The sequence below is a fragment of the Diabrotica virgifera genome, chromosome 3 (genome assembly GCF_917563875.1).
Source record: "Diabrotica virgifera virgifera chromosome 3, PGI_DIABVI_V3a".
NCBI classification, from domain to species: domain Eukaryota; kingdom Metazoa; phylum Arthropoda; class Insecta; order Coleoptera; family Chrysomelidae; genus Diabrotica; species Diabrotica virgifera.
The window spans coordinates 149,612,082-149,630,273 of record NC_065445.1 but is presented as its reverse complement, the minus strand read 5'-3'; the positions used below and the strand labels follow the sequence as shown (position 1 = coordinate 149,630,273).

At 34.6% G+C, this 18,192-nt stretch overlaps 3 long non-coding RNA genes across 3 annotated transcripts; 1 reads left to right on the top strand and 2 right to left on the bottom strand.

Moving 5' to 3' along the window:
• Positions 1-1,130: 1,130 nt before the first annotated feature.
• Positions 1,131-2,543, bottom strand: LOC126881359 (uncharacterized). Its single transcript, XR_007696817.1, has 2 exons — positions 2,353-2,543; positions 1,131-2,253 (listed from the first exon to the last, which is right to left on the bottom strand). It is a non-coding gene; the product is annotated as an uncharacterized LOC126881359 (long non-coding RNA).
• Position 2,544: 1 nt separating this feature from the next.
• LOC126881356 (uncharacterized) lies at positions 2,545-3,705 on the top strand. Its single transcript, XR_007696814.1, has 3 exons — positions 2,545-2,687; positions 2,787-3,052; positions 3,225-3,705. It is a non-coding gene; the product is annotated as an uncharacterized LOC126881356 (long non-coding RNA).
• Positions 3,706-8,146: 4,441 nt separating this feature from the next.
• On the bottom strand, positions 8,147-9,116 carry LOC126881355 (uncharacterized). Its single transcript, XR_007696813.1, has 2 exons — positions 8,612-9,116; positions 8,147-8,555 (listed from the first exon to the last, which is right to left on the bottom strand). It is a non-coding gene; the product is annotated as an uncharacterized LOC126881355 (long non-coding RNA).
• Positions 9,117-18,192: the final 9,076 nt, after the last annotated feature.

Sequence of the window (18,192 nt, the reverse complement as noted above, 5' to 3'; positions counted from 1 at the left end):
ATACAACATCTAATGCAAGCTCGAAACAAATGACAATCGATGAAAAGCCCTATTAGAAACTCATTTATGTTTCCTCGCCTAACTAAATTATCAAAAAACGGGACGCACTCATGCTAGGAATTATGGTTTTTATTAATATTATTACAATTATTTATATGTGACACTAACGTAACTAGTGACATTAATATTAGGCCAATGTGACAAACTTTATTAATACTAAATTTTAACATTTATCCCCTATTTTGTTAAAACAATATTATTTTGTTTTTCATTCTATTCAAAATAAATGCAGTTTTGACAGGGAATTTGTTTTGTTATTTATTTATTCCATATAGACCTGGATCCCGCGTACCAAAAAAAGTTGATTAATAGCAAGCTGAAAATTTATTAATAGCTTAACAGTGTCTAGTCCGACAAACTTTGATGTATGGGAACACTAGAAGTTTTAACTGTGGAACAGGTTAAAAATTTGGAACGTCAAACTACGAAAATGTTTATGTAATTTGTCAGATAAAACTTCCAATTGATTTGCTACCAATTCAATAAAACCCTCATGCAAAAACCAGATTGGTGAAAAAATCATCAACTGGGCATTTTAATGAGTAGAACACGAAGACCATGTCAAACTACGGGAATTATGTTGGTTAGTAATAGCAGTCTGATTTTTGCATGACAATTTAATGAAAGGGTAACAGATCAATTGGATGTTCTGTCCGACAAAATATATGGGATGTTTTTGTAATCTGATGTTCCAAATCTGAGTTTCCAAACTGTTTCACAATTAAAACTACCCCTGTTCCAGTGTCACAATACATCAAAGTTTGTCCAACTGGACACCGTTAAGCTATTAACAAATTTTCAGCTTGCTATTAATCAATTTTTTTGGTACACAGGATCCAGACCTAATAGGTTTGTTCGTAGTACGACACAAACGATTAGCAACTGCTGTCAACCATCAGATGCATGAGCAGTTAACAGTTAGCGTTGTGCAGTTAATAGTTAGCATTCATAGACTATGAATGCGCATGTGTCTGATGGTTGGCAAGAGTTGCTGATCGTTCTACGAACAAACCTATCAGTAAGCACAATTTGTGATATCCATGGGTAGTTACTAACAGAAAGAGGCAGGATTCGATTTTTAAAACATTTATTTTAGAGTCAAAACATAGTCGTACCTTAAACGATAAATGTATATTATCATTACAAGTTGATACTAATTACAAAAATAAATACACATCTAAAAGACCAATACATAATTACTCATGATGAAGAAGTACATTATAATTAAAAATGAATAACCATTTTCCTATCGCTGCAACACAATGCCAAAGCCATCTTATATTTCAGTTCGTTTAGTGAGCGCAACAAGCACTCTGACCGAACAGTTTCAAAACTCATTAGTTTTTCATCAGAGAATGCATATGCTGCTATCTCCAAACCATGTAGCTGTAACATATGTACATGCATTGGGTTCTTCTTCGTCTGTCTTGCTCTGGGCATACTCAGCTAAAAATAGGATTGCTGCAGACTTCACTATTACCGGCCATACACATACAATGTGCATTTGCTATGTCATCAGAACTGGCTATCACCCCACCCAAGCATTTAGTCGTTTAGCATTAGCTTTTTGGAAATGCTTCACCTAAAAAAAATATTTTATTTTTTTTGGAAATTCTTCAACTACAAAAATTTATTTTTATTAGAGTATTTGCGTTCTTTACAATGATTGAGAATATTTTATTTAAAATCAGACATTCATATAATATAATTTTAGAACAATCATGACAGTAATTCAAATCGATGGCAGTAATAAATCATTTTCAGAGAATTATGGAGTTCGCAGTTTACATATTAGGACAACGATATGTCTGGTTTCATACAGATATATAAACATAAATAAATCTAATATTTAGAACCAATTTATCCAAAAGACACTAATACTGTTATCCATATATTTCTTAATGGTGAATAAATAAAATAAAGGCATACCTTTCCAACAATAATATATGGAAATCAGGAAATCATTAACAATTTTTACTCCATTCAAAACAAATCCAGCTGTAAAATATTTATGTGCCTGAAGGCTTTTGTATGCTTTCATCTGCTGCTTAGAGTAGCAACTGTGAGACTCCACCAGATCTGTATAAATATCTATAATAGTAACTTGATGGACTGCACTTTACTGTAAAATCCAATTCTGACTGAATTCCGTATGGATCTAAATCCCCAATTATTTTCAGCTTCAATAAATATCTAAAACAATAAAAGAAATAATGTTATTGCTTGCAAAATTCATCATTATTGATAAATATCGGGGCAAAATGAACAGTAAATAAACATTGTTTCGCCTACCTTTCTCGCAACATCTGGAGTTTCCAATAATAATTTCCTTAAATAATCAGTTTGCATTGTGGTAAAGTTTATAAAGTTCACAAAAACAGGAAACGAAATCCAAATGAATTGAAAATAGACAAAATACGACGATAAACAATGAAAAATCATTGAAAAATAGATACAAACATAACCTCTTCGTTAGTTTGTGTGCAATGATTTTTCATTGTTTATCGTCGTATTTTGGATTCATTTGGATTTCGTTTCCTGTTTTTGTGAACTTTATAAACTTTACCACAATGCGAACTGATTATTTAAGGAAATTATTATTGGAAACTCCAGATGTTGCGAGAAAGGTAGGCGAAACAATGTTTATTTACTGTTCATTTTGCCCCGATATTTATCAATAATGATGAATTTTGCAAGCAATAACAGTATTTCTTTTATTGTTTTAGATATTTATTGAAGCTGAAAATAATTGGGGATTTAGATCCATACGGAATTCAGTCAGAATTGGATTTTACAGTAAAGTGCAGTCCATCAAGTTACTATTATAGATATATATTTATACAGATCTGGTGGAGTCTCACAGTTGCTACTCTAAGCAGCAGATGAAAGCATACAAAAGCCTTCAGGCACATAAATATTTTACAGCTGGATTTGTTTTGAATGGAGTAAAAATTGTTAATGATTTCCTGATTTCCATATTATTGTTGGAAAGGTATGCCTTTATTTTATTTATTCACCATTAAGAAATGTAATGAAATTATATTATATGAATGTCTGATTTTAAATAAAGTATTCTCAATCATTGTAAAGAACGCAAATACTCTAATAAAAATAAATTTTTGTAGTTGAAGAATTTCCAAAAAAAAATAAAATATTTTTTTTAGGTGAAGCATTTCCAAAAAGCTAATGCTAAACGACTAAATGCTTGGGTGGGGTGATAGCCAGTTCTGATGACATAGCAAATGCACATTGTATGCGTATGGCCGGTAATAGTGAAGTCTGCAGCCATATTGCAGCAATCCTATTTTTAGCTGAGTATGCCCAGAGCAAGACAGACGAAGAAGAACCCAATGCATGTACATATGTTACAGCTACATGGTTTGGAGATAGCAACATATGCATTCTCTGATGAAAAACTAATGAGTTTTGAAACTGTTCAGTCAGAGTGCTTGTTGCGCTCACTAAACGAACTGAAATATAAGAAGTCTTTGGCATTGTGTTGCAGCGATATGAAAATGGTTATTCATTTTTAATTATAATGTACTTCTTCATCATGAGTAATTATGTATTGGTCTTTTAGATGTGTATTTATTTTTGTAATTAGTATCAACTTGTAATGATAATATACATTTATCGTTTAAGGTACTACTATGTTTTGACTCTAAAATAAATGTTTTAGAAATCGAATCCTGCCTCTTTCTGTTAGTAACTACCCATGGATATCACAAATTGTGCTTACTGATAGGTTTGTTCGTAGAACGATCAGCAACTCTTGCCAACCATCAGACACATGCGCATTTGTAGTCTATGAATGCTAACTATTAACTGCACAACGCTAACTGTTAACTGCTCATGCATCTGATGGTTGGCAGCAGTTGCTAATCGTTTGTGTCGTACTATGAACAAACCTATTAGGTCTGGATCCTGTGTACCAAAAAAATTGATTAATAGCAAGCTGAAAATTTGTTAATAGTTTAACGGTGTCCAGTTGGACAAACTTTGATGTATTGTGACACTGGAACAGGGGTAGTTTTAATTGTGAAACAGTTTGGAAACTCAGATTTGGAACATCAGATTACGAAAACATCCCATAAATTTTGTCGGACAGAACATCCAATTGATCTGTTACCCTTTCATTAAATTCTCATGCAAAAATCAGACTGCTATTACTAACCAACATGATTCCTGTAGTTTGACATGGTCTTCGTGTTCTACTCATTAAAATGCCCAGTTGGTGATTTTTTCACCAGTCTGGTTTTTGCATGAGAGTTTAATGAATTGGTAGCAAATCAATTGGAAGTTTTATCTGACAAATTACATAAAGATTTTCGTAGTTTGACGTTCCAAATTTTTAACCTGTTCTGCAGTTAAAACTTCTAGTGTTCCCATACATCAAAGTTTGTCGGACTAGACACTGTTAAGCTATTAATAAATTTTCAGCTTGCTATTAATCAACTTTTTTTTGGTACACGGGATCCAGGTCTATATGGAATAAATAAATAACAAAACAAATTCCCTGTCAAAACTGCATTTATTTTGAATAGAATGAAAAACAAAATAATATTGTTTTAACAAAATAGGGGATAAATGTTAAAATTTAGTATTAATAAAGTTTGTCACATTGGCCTAAAATTAATGTCACTAGTTACGTTAGTGTCACATATAAATAATTGTAATAATATTAATAAAAACCATAATTCCTAGCATGAGTGCGTCCTGTTTTTTGATAATTTAGTTAGGCGAGGAAACATAAATGAGTTTCTAATAGGGCTTTTCATTGATTGTCATTTGTTTCGAGCTTCCGTTAGATGTTGTATAATTCGTGTATAATATTACTATACACGGATTATAGGACATATGACAGAAGCTCAAAACAAATGACTGTGAATGAAAAGCCCTATAGAGGGAACACGAAAAAAATTAACATTATCCGATCAGCTCGACTTTCACAGTTCACTACTATACAAGTTACAGGCATGTTTTCAGCACTTTTTTTTTATTAATGGCTTTGACATAGCCAATTAGCCATTTTCAGCACTTAAAATCACCAAAAACGAAAAGTTTATAAAATAATCAATCTAATGAATGTCTTTAAATACTATATTAAGCTCAAAATCACGATAAAAAACAAATTAAAATTAACATTATTCTGATCAGTTGGACTTCCACAGTTCACTACTATACAAGTCACAGGCATGTTGTCAGCACTCAAAATCACCAAAAACGTAAAGTTTATAAAATAATTAATCCAATGAATGTCTTTAAATACTATATTAAGCTCAAAATCACGACAAAAAACAAATTAAAATTAACATTATTCTGATCAGTTGGACTTCCACAGTTCACTACTATACAAGTCACAGGCATGTTGTCAGCACTCAAAATCACCAAAAACGTAAAGTTTATAAACTAATTAATCTAATGAATGTCTTTTAATACTAAATTAGCTAAAAAATCACGACGAAAAACAAATACGAAAAATCAAAAATTACATTGAGTTTAGGTTAAGAACGGTTTTGTGTGCCAACCAAAGATCACGTGATTTAACTTTGACAGGTCGATGGATTCCCTAATATCGAAATTATATTTATGTATAAATTTCTACCATATATAGACAATTCATATATTCAGACAATACCATATATTCAGACAATGGTTGCGTTCATCAAACAGAGAGCTTGGAATCGGATTGCAATCGGATTGGAAGCTCTTTTACTAGTGAACGGTGCGCTGAATTAATCGGATTGGAAGCGCTCGCCATTTTATTCAGCCTTAAATTTGTTATTGTGCTGTGATAGCTGAATCCCGCCAACTTTAAAATTAAGTTCAAAGTAAAATGGACAATTTAATTAAAATTGAATATAAATACAATAATTATTGTATGTAATTTATTGTAAATATTTGTAGTTCTTATTTATATGTATCCTGTATATAGTTAATATCTAAATTAAGTTAGAACTATTTGTGTTTTTTTATTTATATAGTTACTAGAAATATTAACACAATATGTGTATAGTAGGTACCTAACTCATTTATTTTCCAACAATCCAGTTTTTGATTGATTCACAAATCTTATAAAAATTGGTATTGATTGCATACCAACTATTTGTAATTAATATTTACCTACAATAAAATTAAATTTAATATAGGTAGGTAGATACCTATACAATAATACTCCATATTAGTTATTTTCAATAATATTTCCAATTTTTTATTCTTCTTCACCCACCGTTATATTATTAATTTCTTTATTTAGCATACCTACTCAATATTGCATTTATCCAGAACATTATTGCCTTCTATATTATAAAATTGTGTAAAACACAATGTTCGTTAATCGAATATTTTCTGTATCAAATTTTAATCCTCTAATTTTGCATTTTATTAGTTCAAACCTTTCTACAGCTGACCGAATCTTTAATTTATTATCAAAATTTTCTTGTTCTTGTAATAAACGTTTATTATTCTGGTAAGATTTCATTAAGTTAAGTATCTAGATATGCTGAATTTTGAATGAGATATATATTCGCTGGTAAAATGGAATCTGCTCGAGTAAAATAGTTAATAGGCCTGGATCCTGCATACCAAAAGAAAGTTTATTAATAGCAAGCTGAAAATTTATTATTAGCTTAACGGTGTCTAGTCGGACAAACTTTGATGTTTTAATTTAAAACAAACACTGGAACGGGAAGTTTTAATTGTTGAACAGGTTACAGGTTTCGAACGTCAGACTACAAAAACGTCTCATGTATTGTGTCGGACATAACTTCCAATTGATTTGCTACTCTTTCATTAGCATGCAAAATCAGACTGCTATTTATCACCAATATAATTCCTATCCTCTGACATGTTCTACGTGTCGGAATTATTAAAATGCCCAACATAGAGAGAGAGACATACTTTATTGATACAATGTACTAAAAGGCCATCGACCAAAGTCTTTCAGCCAACTGCCCAACATATTTTTCGGACAAAAATTTTTTCATATATTATAATATACAAAGTTTGCTATTGAATAAACTTAAAAACAACCTGCTAGTTTTCACAATCATAAACTTGTCAGGATGGCACGTTCCACAATTAAGGCTTCCCCTGTTCCAGTGTTTCTATACATCAAAGTGTGTCCAACTAGACACTGTTAAGCTATTAACAAATCTGAGCTTGCTATTAATCAACTTTTTTTTGGTATGCGGGATCCAGGCCTAGGTACGAAATTTTTAAAAGTAGACGTTTTAAAAAAAATTTAATTATACAGTTTAAACAGCTTTTTCAAAACTATTTACAATCATATTATTTGTTGTCATTTCATAGAATTAGGCATACTCCAAATTTAATATAAGTACTATGAAAAAAGAACTAGAGGGAGATATAATCTATTTTTTAATAAGATTCTTTGATCACAACCAACTAACTCTTGAGATAAACTGGGAATGCAGTAGACATCCCTTTATGATGCTCATACAGAAGCACATTTCCAAGCAATCTTACATTGCAAAGTTGTTGCTGGCATCCTATAAAGGGAAAAAATAATTATTTTGCATGGTTACGTTATCTTGAAGCTGTATTCGATAAAAAATTCTGAAACGAGAAAGCTCACTTTAATACTTATCCGGGCAAGACATTTTACTTCCATATAAAAGACATGGCGTTTCGGGCCTATTGAGCCCCACTTGCCCGGATAAGGGTTAAAACAGTAAAAGAAAACGCAGCAGCATAAGGTACTGTTAGTTGGGAGCACTCTGAAGACCACCATGTGTTCGTTGTTCTCTGATAATACCATCAATACAGATAGAATTATTTCTACGAGTATGGCTATGTCAAACGAAATAAGGATTGAGAGACCTTTTAGATGCTCTCAGTGAAACAAATGCAATTTTAGAGCCACAACCAAATACTAGGAACGCTAAGGAAGAAATTCCTCTTATTAAAAAAAGAATGGAGGGACAATTCTTGTTAACAAATTCTGCTTAACAATGGAGGAGGAAGATATATGAAAGGTTGTGTTACAATACATTTAGTTTTTATCTAAGCATGAAAATAAATATTATAACCACATTTGTACTACATTTACTTTCAAACAAACCAGTTTTTTATTGATTCACAAAAAATTTTTATTGATTACGATTTACAATTAACCCATTCGCAGATACGACTATATATGCATGTACTTACAAAGGGAAATTACTGTCTGCATATGAAAATGTGTCCACAAATGTGTTAATACAATATTTACAATAAAATTATATTATAGAATATTTACAATAAAATTAAACTCAATATACACATTGATATTCAAGATTAGTTATTTCCAATTTTTTGTAATTCTATATTATTTGGGTGAAAATCTTATGTCCAGAGCTCTTTGGCAAACCAAACGTATCCCCAGCAACAAATTATCTGGTTTACTTAGCATCCACATCATAAACATTAATTTTTTCCAATAGAATTATTCTGTTTTCAAATTGGTGGATATGACCAATACAATTAAATAGTTCCTGGAAATATAACAATATAATATACATGATGTTATTAATTTGTTATACAATTTTACCTGGAAAGTAGTTCTGGACATACGAAAATGTTCTCTAAATTGGATATTGAATTATGGTTTATATATATTTAATTTCATCTCATCCTTCTGGAATAATTTGAGGTAGGTACATCTGCTAAATGTATAACGGCATTTGCTAATTTCGTCCCCAAACAAAAGTTCTTCAAGAATATTATCCATTTTAGTTTAGACAGTTTCAGTTTTATTTAAAATAAAAACAAAACTGTCTAGGTTTAGGTTATAAATTATATAAACAAAGAATAAAAACATAAACAAATGGAACACAGAACACTCTCAATCGAATGTCAAACGTCAGTCGTTCACTAGTAAAAAAACTGTCAGCGTTTCAGCGCAAATTAATCGGATTGCACTCGGATTATTCTGGTGAACGCGACCAATTTCTACCATATATAGTATTGTAGCGTGATTAGTGTAATTACTTCTAATTACAATAAAACTAGCGGTTCGTAATTTATATACGACTTTATTTATATAAGTTACAGACGAATTTATCTTATACACTAAACTTATTCACAAAATATGCCCGTATTTATACCCAGTTGTTATTCTGGAACAATCGACTCCCATCTCGAGCTATCGGCTTGTTCCGCCTACGTGACGTACCTTCCAGAATTCTCCGGCGAGGCCTAGCACATCCGATTACGTCATTCTCGAGGTGTTTACTGTTATACGGGGATCGGCCAAGATTTCTCTTCCGCTACACTGCTCCCCTCTTAAGATCTGAGCGTCTCGATCAGCAACTCTAAATGAAGGCCCAGGATGGCGGAATCTACACGACTCTCCAGCTCTGCATACACCCTTCAAGAAGAAATAACAGTCTACTGTCTTTGAAGGGTACGACATCTTCGGGTTCATGCAACACACAGTGATTTGTACACCAGTTCCTCTGAAGACCACTTCAAGCATGCTTCTCACAATCTTCCAATCCAGATTTTCTACTGCATGGCCTATTTTTGGTAAAGCCAAATTTTTGATGTCATAATTACACACGATTTTCTTCAAATTAGTTAGAGCACGCCATATGTTCTCGTAGCTTGGCGTGTCCGTATAAGACTTTCTGGTCACCATATACAGCAAAGATCGAGGACCATCTTCCAATCGCAGTACTCTTCCAATTTTAGGCTGCTGATTTCTTAACTCGTCCAGGCGGCCGAACTTTCTATTGAATACGGACGATATTCCTTTAGTCATCTCGAGGTCTTGGGCAACACAGTGGGCCAGAGAGACGTTTTCTGGAACACCAAACAGATCTTGCTGAACTTCTGTGGTCACGCCGAATCTAGCACTCTTTCTCGCTGCGTAATTTGACATAAATTGATTAAAACTTGGCTGTGCGACATCTTTCATCTCCTGTTGGAGGACTCGTGCTTCTTCTATTTCATTTGAGCCAGCATATGGTGCAAGACGATTTATGTGAATAACTTTTGGTTTACCGTTTGGCAACTTCTTAATTCTATATATTACGTCATTTATTTTCTTCTTAACTTCATATGGACCTTCCCATTGTTTTTGCAGTTTAGGACATAAGCCTCGACGACGTTGCGGATTATAAAGCCAGACAAGATCACCTACTTCGAAGCTTTCATTCTTGCATCGAGAATCATATTGATCTTTCATTCTGTCACTGGCTATCTGGATGTGTTGTCGGGCAAGTTCATGAATGTTGTTCATTCGTAATTTCAGGCGGTCAACGTAGTCTTCGCCTGCAACATGTTCCTCGGAAGGTCCGCAGCCAAACTCTAGGTCGCAGGGCAACCGAACTTCACGACCCAACATCAGGCAGGTTGGTGTTTGACCTGTAGTTTCATTTACGGCCGAGCGGTAGGCCATCAGGAATAAATGAATGTGTTGGTCCCAATCTCGCTGATGTTCAGATACAACTTTGGACAAGTGTTTACCCATCGTTCGGTTCATCCTCTCGACCATCCCATCTGATTGAGGATGCAGGGGTGTTGTTCTGGTCTTATTGGCACCAATCAATTTACAAACGTTTTGGAAAAGAGCTGACTCAAAGTTTCGCCCTTGGTCGGAGTGGATCTCCAAGGGAACACCAAATCGGCTAAAGAATTCTTTAACAAGTACCTCTGCAACGGTAGCAGCTTCTTGATTTGGTAATGCATAGGCCTCAGTCCATTTTGTAAAATAATCCATGGCTACCAGGATGTATTTATTTCCAGCATCGGTTTCTGGAAATGGACCTGCAATGTCGATAGCTACTCTTTCCATAGGACTTCCAACATTGTACTGTCTCATGGGTGCTCTCTTTTTACCAACCGGACCATTACCGGATGCACACAGTTCACATTTTCGGCACCATCTTCTTACATCATCTTTACAGTTCACCCAATAGAACCGTTCTCGAACCTTTTGCAGAGTCTTCGTAATACCAAAGTGTCCACCTGATGTACCGTCATGCAACTGACGCAATACTTCTGACACTTTACTTTTAGGTACAATTAACTGAAGCTTAGATTCTGTACCATCATCGTTCTCAAAGGTTCTGTACAGAAGATCATCTTTTAGTACCAGACAATTCCATTGGCTCCAGTAGGCCTTGACTTCTGGACTACATGCACTAATGTTCTGCCAACTAGGTCTTTCACCTTGCCGCATCCAATCCAATACTCTTTTTATACATGGATCATCTTCTTGGGCGTTTTGTAACTGTTGGGGCTGCCATTGCTCATTAACTACGGTGGTTCGTCTCACGGGGCAAAATCGTTCCTCTAATTTGGCACAGTGATTACAATTTGCACTGCATGGTCGTCTCGAAAGGGCATCAGCATTTGAATGAACTCTTCCGGCCCTGTGTTCTATCTCATAATCATATTCTTGCAGTCGTTCTAACCATCTTGCCATCTGGCCCTCTGGATTACGGAATTGTATGAGCCATTTTAGAGCAGCGTGATCTGTTCGAAGAAGGAACTTTCTGCCGTACAAGTATTTATGGAAATGTTCGCAAGCCTTCACTACACCCAGCAGTTTTCTTCTGGTAACGCAATAGTTTCTTTCTGGTTTCGACAGGACTTTGCTGAAATAAGCGATGACTTTTTCCTGTCCATCCTGGATTTGTGAGAGAACAGCTCCTATGGCACTGTTGCTAGCATCGGTATCCAAAACAAATTTTCCTGCCTGTCCCGGGTAGCTTAATATCGGTGCACTGACCAGAGCCCTTTGTAGTTGTTCGAAAGCTTTTTGACACTCCTCACTCCATGTATATTCTTTGCCCTCCTCCGTCAACTTTGTTAGGGGCTTGGAGATATTGGCAAATCCTTTGACAAATCGTCGGTAATATGTACATAGGCCAAGGAAACTTCTAATTTCATGTTTATCTTTTGGTACTGGCCAATCTTTAATTGTTTCAATCTTTTCAGGATCAGCTGTTACACCATTACTCGATACAATATGTCCCAAATACTTAACTTCTCGTCGAAACATGTGACATTTCTTCGGACTTAACTTCAAGTTCGCTGCCCTCAATCGTTGAAAGACTTCTATTAGATTCTTGGCATGTTCATCAAAGGACCTTCCAACCACAATTACATCATCCAAGTAAACCAGGCATGTTTTCCATGTTAGACCTCTTAAAACTGCCTCCATTAATCTTTCAAATGTGGCAGGGGCATTACATAAACCAAACGGCATAGCCGTAAACTGCCAAAGCCCTGATCCTATCGAAAATGCGGTTTTCTCCCGATCGGCTGGCTCCATGTCTACTTGCCAATATCCACTTTTTAAATCGAGTGTGGAAAACCAACGAGAACCGGAGAGAGTATCCAATGTATCGTCTATTCTGGGCAAAGGATAACTATCTTTTTTTGTTACCGCATTGAGCTGGCGGTAGTCGATACAAAAACGCGTTGAACCATCTTTCTTCTTTACCAGAACTACTGGTGATGTCCATGGACTGTTCGATGGTTCAATTACCCCTTGTTTGTCCATATCCTTGATAATCTCTTCGGCTTCATCTCTTTTCGCGAATGGAAGTCGTCTAGGCCGTTGTCTGATTGGCTGAGCGTCTCCGGTATTTATTTTATGCGTCACTATGCTTGTTTTTCCCTTATCCTTCGTGTCAATAGCAAAAACATCTTGATACTCTATCAGCATAGACCTTACTTTTTCCGTTCGTTCATAGTCAAGGTCTTGGCATCTTTCAATGATCATCTCGACAAGGTCTTTTGGATACTTTGACTTTGATGATTTCTCATTGGTATTCATAGAGCAAATTGAAGCCACGGGAATACACTGTCCGATCAAAGCTCCTCTACTTAACTTAATAGCAGTTTCCCTTAAATTCATAACTCTTACAGGGATGACATCTCGAACTTTTACCAAAGTTTTCGCCGTTAGGAACTCGACATTTTCTACATCTTCGACCATCCTTAAACTTCCCTCTCGGCAGTGTCCATCAAGCATGGTCATCAGAATTTTCTCACTATTACCGGGTATGGTTACGTCGCATGTAGTTAGTAAGCGGATGACATCTTCTTTGTCGTCGTGAAAGGGCAACTCTTCACCGTTGATCCTGAGAACTCCATTTTGAACATCCAATATTGCCCCCACTTTCCTTAGTACGTCCATCCCCAATATGAATTCGTCGGAGATCTCGGCAATTAATACTTGATGTTCAACTGTGGTCTGGCCAATGGATACTGACATATTAGCCTCGCCATATGTATTAATTAGCTCACCAGTCGCTGTTCTAAGCTTTACTGTTGCAGGTGATAATTTATTATGGTCTCGTACTACATCTGGACGTGCGATAGTTCTCGTTGCACCTGTATCCACCAAAAATGATCTACATCTATTACTGATACGACCTTCGATGTATAAGTTGTGGATTCCACCGGAGGACGTAAGGTTGACAGTTACTATGGGGGCTCTAGTTCTCGAGGTCGGCAGTTGCCCCTTGGTGTCGACCCGCTCTAGTTTTCCGACGGCTGTACGATCTTCTTACAATTACGACGAATGTGGCCTACGTCTCCACAATTCCAACATCTAGGCTCGCGTCTCTTTGGCATCTGATTACTTAATACTCTCCGTATCATTTCCTCCAGACGTTCATCGTTGTGTTCGTCACTTTCTTCAATGGTTCTTACTCTATGGCCTCGTGAAGTTTGACTAGCCGTTTCGTGTTCCAATGCAATAGCAAGTGCTTCATCTAAAACTTTCGGCCTTGCTAGTCGTAAAGCTTTCTGTAGTTCATTATCTTTCAGCCCATTGACGAAGGTATCTACTGCAATTTCTTCTAAAACGCTGCTGGCACCTCTGGATAAGCCAACCGCACCACACGAGCCACATCTGCTTCAAATTCTTGCAGATTTTCACTTGCTCGTTGACTTCTACTTCGCAGTTGTGCTTTGTATACTTGTTGTAGATGGGCATCTCCATAGCGTTTTTCTAGACGAGTGAACAAGGTCTGGTAACAATTTTCTTGACCCTTAGGAATTGATCTTAATATATCTGCAGCATCACCTCGCAAAGCAGCAGTCAAGGAAACAGCCTTTTCCTGTTCGGTCCAATGATTGGCGGTCGCAATAGCTTCAAATTGTCTAAGATATATGGACCAAGAGGACTTTCCATCGAATGGTGGTAATTTGAATCTCATATTATGCGACGTTTCGTCTCTCGGTAGTTCATCTTTCACTACAGGATCTAAAGCTACTGCATTAACTGACGGTTGCACTTTTGTATCGGTTATCATGCTCTCTAATTCTTTGATCTTCTCTTCTACGGCCAAAACTACTGCATTAACTGAAGGTAGAACTTTCGTATTGGTTACCATAGTCTCTAGTTGTTTGATCTTCTCTTCTAACATTTCTTTATTGTCGTCTACACTTTTCTGTATCTTATCGAATGTTCTAGACACTTCTTCAAATTTCTCATTGTTCTGTTTACAAACTTCTTCAAGTTTTTCGTTGTTTTGCCTACAGACCTCTTTAAAAGTTTCTTCAATCTTTTGAGAAGTCTCGTCGAATCTTTTAGCAACGTTTTCGAATTTCTCGTCGCTTTTTCTACTAACTTCTTCAAGTTTCTCGTTGTTCTGTCTACTAACTTCTTTAATTACTTGAGAAACACTTTCAAATTTCGATAAGATCGCTTGTTCTGCTGTCTGGAAGTGGAACGTCTTTGGGTCCTCTCCATTCTTCTTGAGGACCTCGTCGAGTCGTGCTTTCAGGACTTTCTTGGACCCACTGGCATCTTGCTCGTACTCTTCTAATTGTTCACGGAGCTGTTTTAGCGAGAGTTCTTCTAGCAACATCTTTAGTCGGCACACACGTACTTTTCACAATGTCTTTTAAGTCTTTCCGAATACCGAACAATCAACGCACTCCGGTTATTCCCGACGAATAAAGTTCAAAAGTCTTTTAAAGTCTCTCTGTAATTCACTTATTTATATCGCACTAAGTTTACCGAACACCGACACCAACTGTAGCGTGATTAGTGTAATTACTTCTAATTACAATAAAACTAGCGGTTCGTAATTTATATACGACTTTATTTATATAAGCTACAGACGAATTTATCTTATACACTAAACTTATTCACAAAATATGCCCGTATTTATACCCAGTTGTTATTCTGGAACAATCGACTCCCATCTCGAGCTATCGGCTTGTTCCGCCTACGTGACGTACCTTCCAGAATTCTCCGGCGAGGCCTAGCACATCCGATTACGTCATTCTCGAGGTGTTTACTGTTATACGGGGATCGGCCAAGATTTCTCTTCCGCTACAGTATTTATATCAAATTTCTTATTATGTACTGATACAATTGTACAAAATTAATAGTAATATTTTACATAATCTCTTGTTTTTGCAATTCGCCCATAAGGAATACACATAAGATCGTCCCATTAACAGCCACAGTGTACCACGTGACCATGTGTCAAAGTTAACGCTCCCAGCATGGGCCTTTTGAGTTATTTAAAAAATATACATACATACAAATAGAAATATTAGATACAAATAGAAATTGGAATAAAATAGAAATGGGAAAATTATTAATTTATAGATATTACAAAGAAAAGGTCTCTAAATGGTTTTCGAACAAGTCATGCTGTATGAAAGAATTTTATAAATAATAAAATTTTGCTATATTACCTAACCACTTTAAAAATTCACATTGTAAGGCATGAATAAATTAAATTGTGTAGGTAGTTTTAGATGTACTTACTGAAAAGTTATTACTATAAAGATTGATCTGTGGCTATGCTTGACTTAAATAAAACAACGATTACAAAGTACATATCATAAATACAAATACCAATGTTAAAAAGTATTTAAATAACAAGTAGGTATTTAGGTATAGACTCAAAATTCAAAATATATATTCAAAAAATATTTGTGTCATTCATGCCTTACAATGTGAATTTTTAAAGTGGTTAGGTACATATAATATAGCAAAATTTTATTATTTATAAAATTCTTTCATGCATCGTGACTCATTTTTGCTCAAAAACGTTTTTAGATATGTACCTTTTCTTTGTAATACAGTCGAACCCGCTTATTAGAATAGTCTTCGTGCCAAGCAAAAATATTCTTATAAGCGGGATATTCTAATAACCGATCATTGGTGGCTAGCTGAAATAAATGTACCAAATATACGTTATAAGAGTACATACTATGTCAATATGTATATGCATATGGTTTTAGGTCTATTTATGTCAATAAAAATTTATAATCTATTTACAAAAATCATTACGAAACGATTAGACAATAAATTGGAATTGGGTTTTAGAAAAGACTTCCGAACAAACGATCAACTATTGGTAATAAATAATCTTATAGAAAAATGCTGTTTCTAAAGGCTGTATGACACTATGCATTTTCTTGTATCATTTCTAATATCGTTTCTGATATGTCAAAAAAATGTATAGTGTCATACACAGATCACAGATACAAGATACAAGAAACGATATAAGATACAAGAATTTTTTGTGTCAGGCACAGATTCTTACAAGAATTTTTTGTGTCAGGCACAGATTCTTGTACAATAACTGCGCCAATTTCTGCGCAAAGAGCAAAAACGTAAAACCTGCTGGTAAAACTTCTAAATCTCATAATGGCGGCTGAAAATGAGATCATATGATTTATGTCTTGATAAATTTATTTGTGTTTTGTAGGTATTATTTATAAATATTTTATTGATACTTAATATACCGTTTGGTATGGACTACTGTTCTACTAATAACCATATATTTAGAATAACTTTGGGTTTCATATTGCATAATTTTTTAATAGAGGAAAATACAATAGTTCCAATTTGGATCAAACTGAAGATAATTATAATGCAAATATTTTAGCACAAATATCAAAACAAAATAAAAAACACAAATAATCAACAGTCAACGTAAAAATTCTAGTTATTATAACAATAAAATATTTGTTTTTAAAGTTTATAAATTTTATAAAATCCTTAAAATCGGCTGTAGACGCAGTACTACCATACCAATGTAAGGTGACAGGGTGACAAACAAAATTTCGACCAATCACGTGCCGAATTTCATAGAGTTTTCGATACAAGAACTTGCATAGTGTCATACAGGGCACAAATGTACATACAAGAAATGATACAAGAAAATGTATACAAGAAACGATATCAGAAACGATATTAGAAATGATACAAGAAAATGCATAGTGTCATACAGCCTTAAAAGCATCCAAGTGTGTGGCAATGTACCTATAGAAATTTGTAGACAAATGAAATTATTTTATGACCTTGTCGGCATACGATTGAATTTTCTATGGAAGAGGAGCGTTTACTTATCATAACACAGTAATAAAGTGTTTATGAGGTAGGTACTTGAGAAACCGTAATAATATACAAAACGACAAACCGAGAAACCATTAGATCAGGCAAATTTAAAATTTTTAGGAAATTGTATGTAAAAAGTTATTTGTTGACTTGAAAAATTTATTCTAAAAAGCGGTATTAGGTTACTAAACCATATTCCAATAAACGGATAAATTTATTAAAGGGTAAATGGAAACGTTTCGGGACCTCGAATTTATATTCTATAAACCGGGATATTCCTATAACCGGTACTCTAATAAGCGGGTTCGACTGTATCTATAAATCAATAATTTTCCCATTTCTCAGAAGTTTTCGAAATATGTAGGTACCTCAGTGCCGGTTTAACCTGCTAACTTCGGGCCCTGGGCGCTGGAGGTTTAGGGGCCCCCTTCATTGCTATTCGTTGTCAGTTTTTTAACAAGAAAACACGTGTATTAACTATACAAATGAAATAACAAATAGAGCAAAGAAATCAAACAAGTAACAAGTTATACTATGCGTTAGCCATAATACTGTGACAAAGAGAACTTACAAGAGACACAAAAATAAAAATATATAACCAGTGGCGACGCGTGACTTTTTCTAAAGTGTTACCAAAACCAGATGCAAAAAATCTTATTTAAAAAAATGAAGATATGGCTAAATGTATAATATATATATATATATATATATATATATATATATATATATATATATATATATATATATATATATATATATATATTATTGTGTTTTCAATTTTATCAATCAAAAGCAAAATAAAA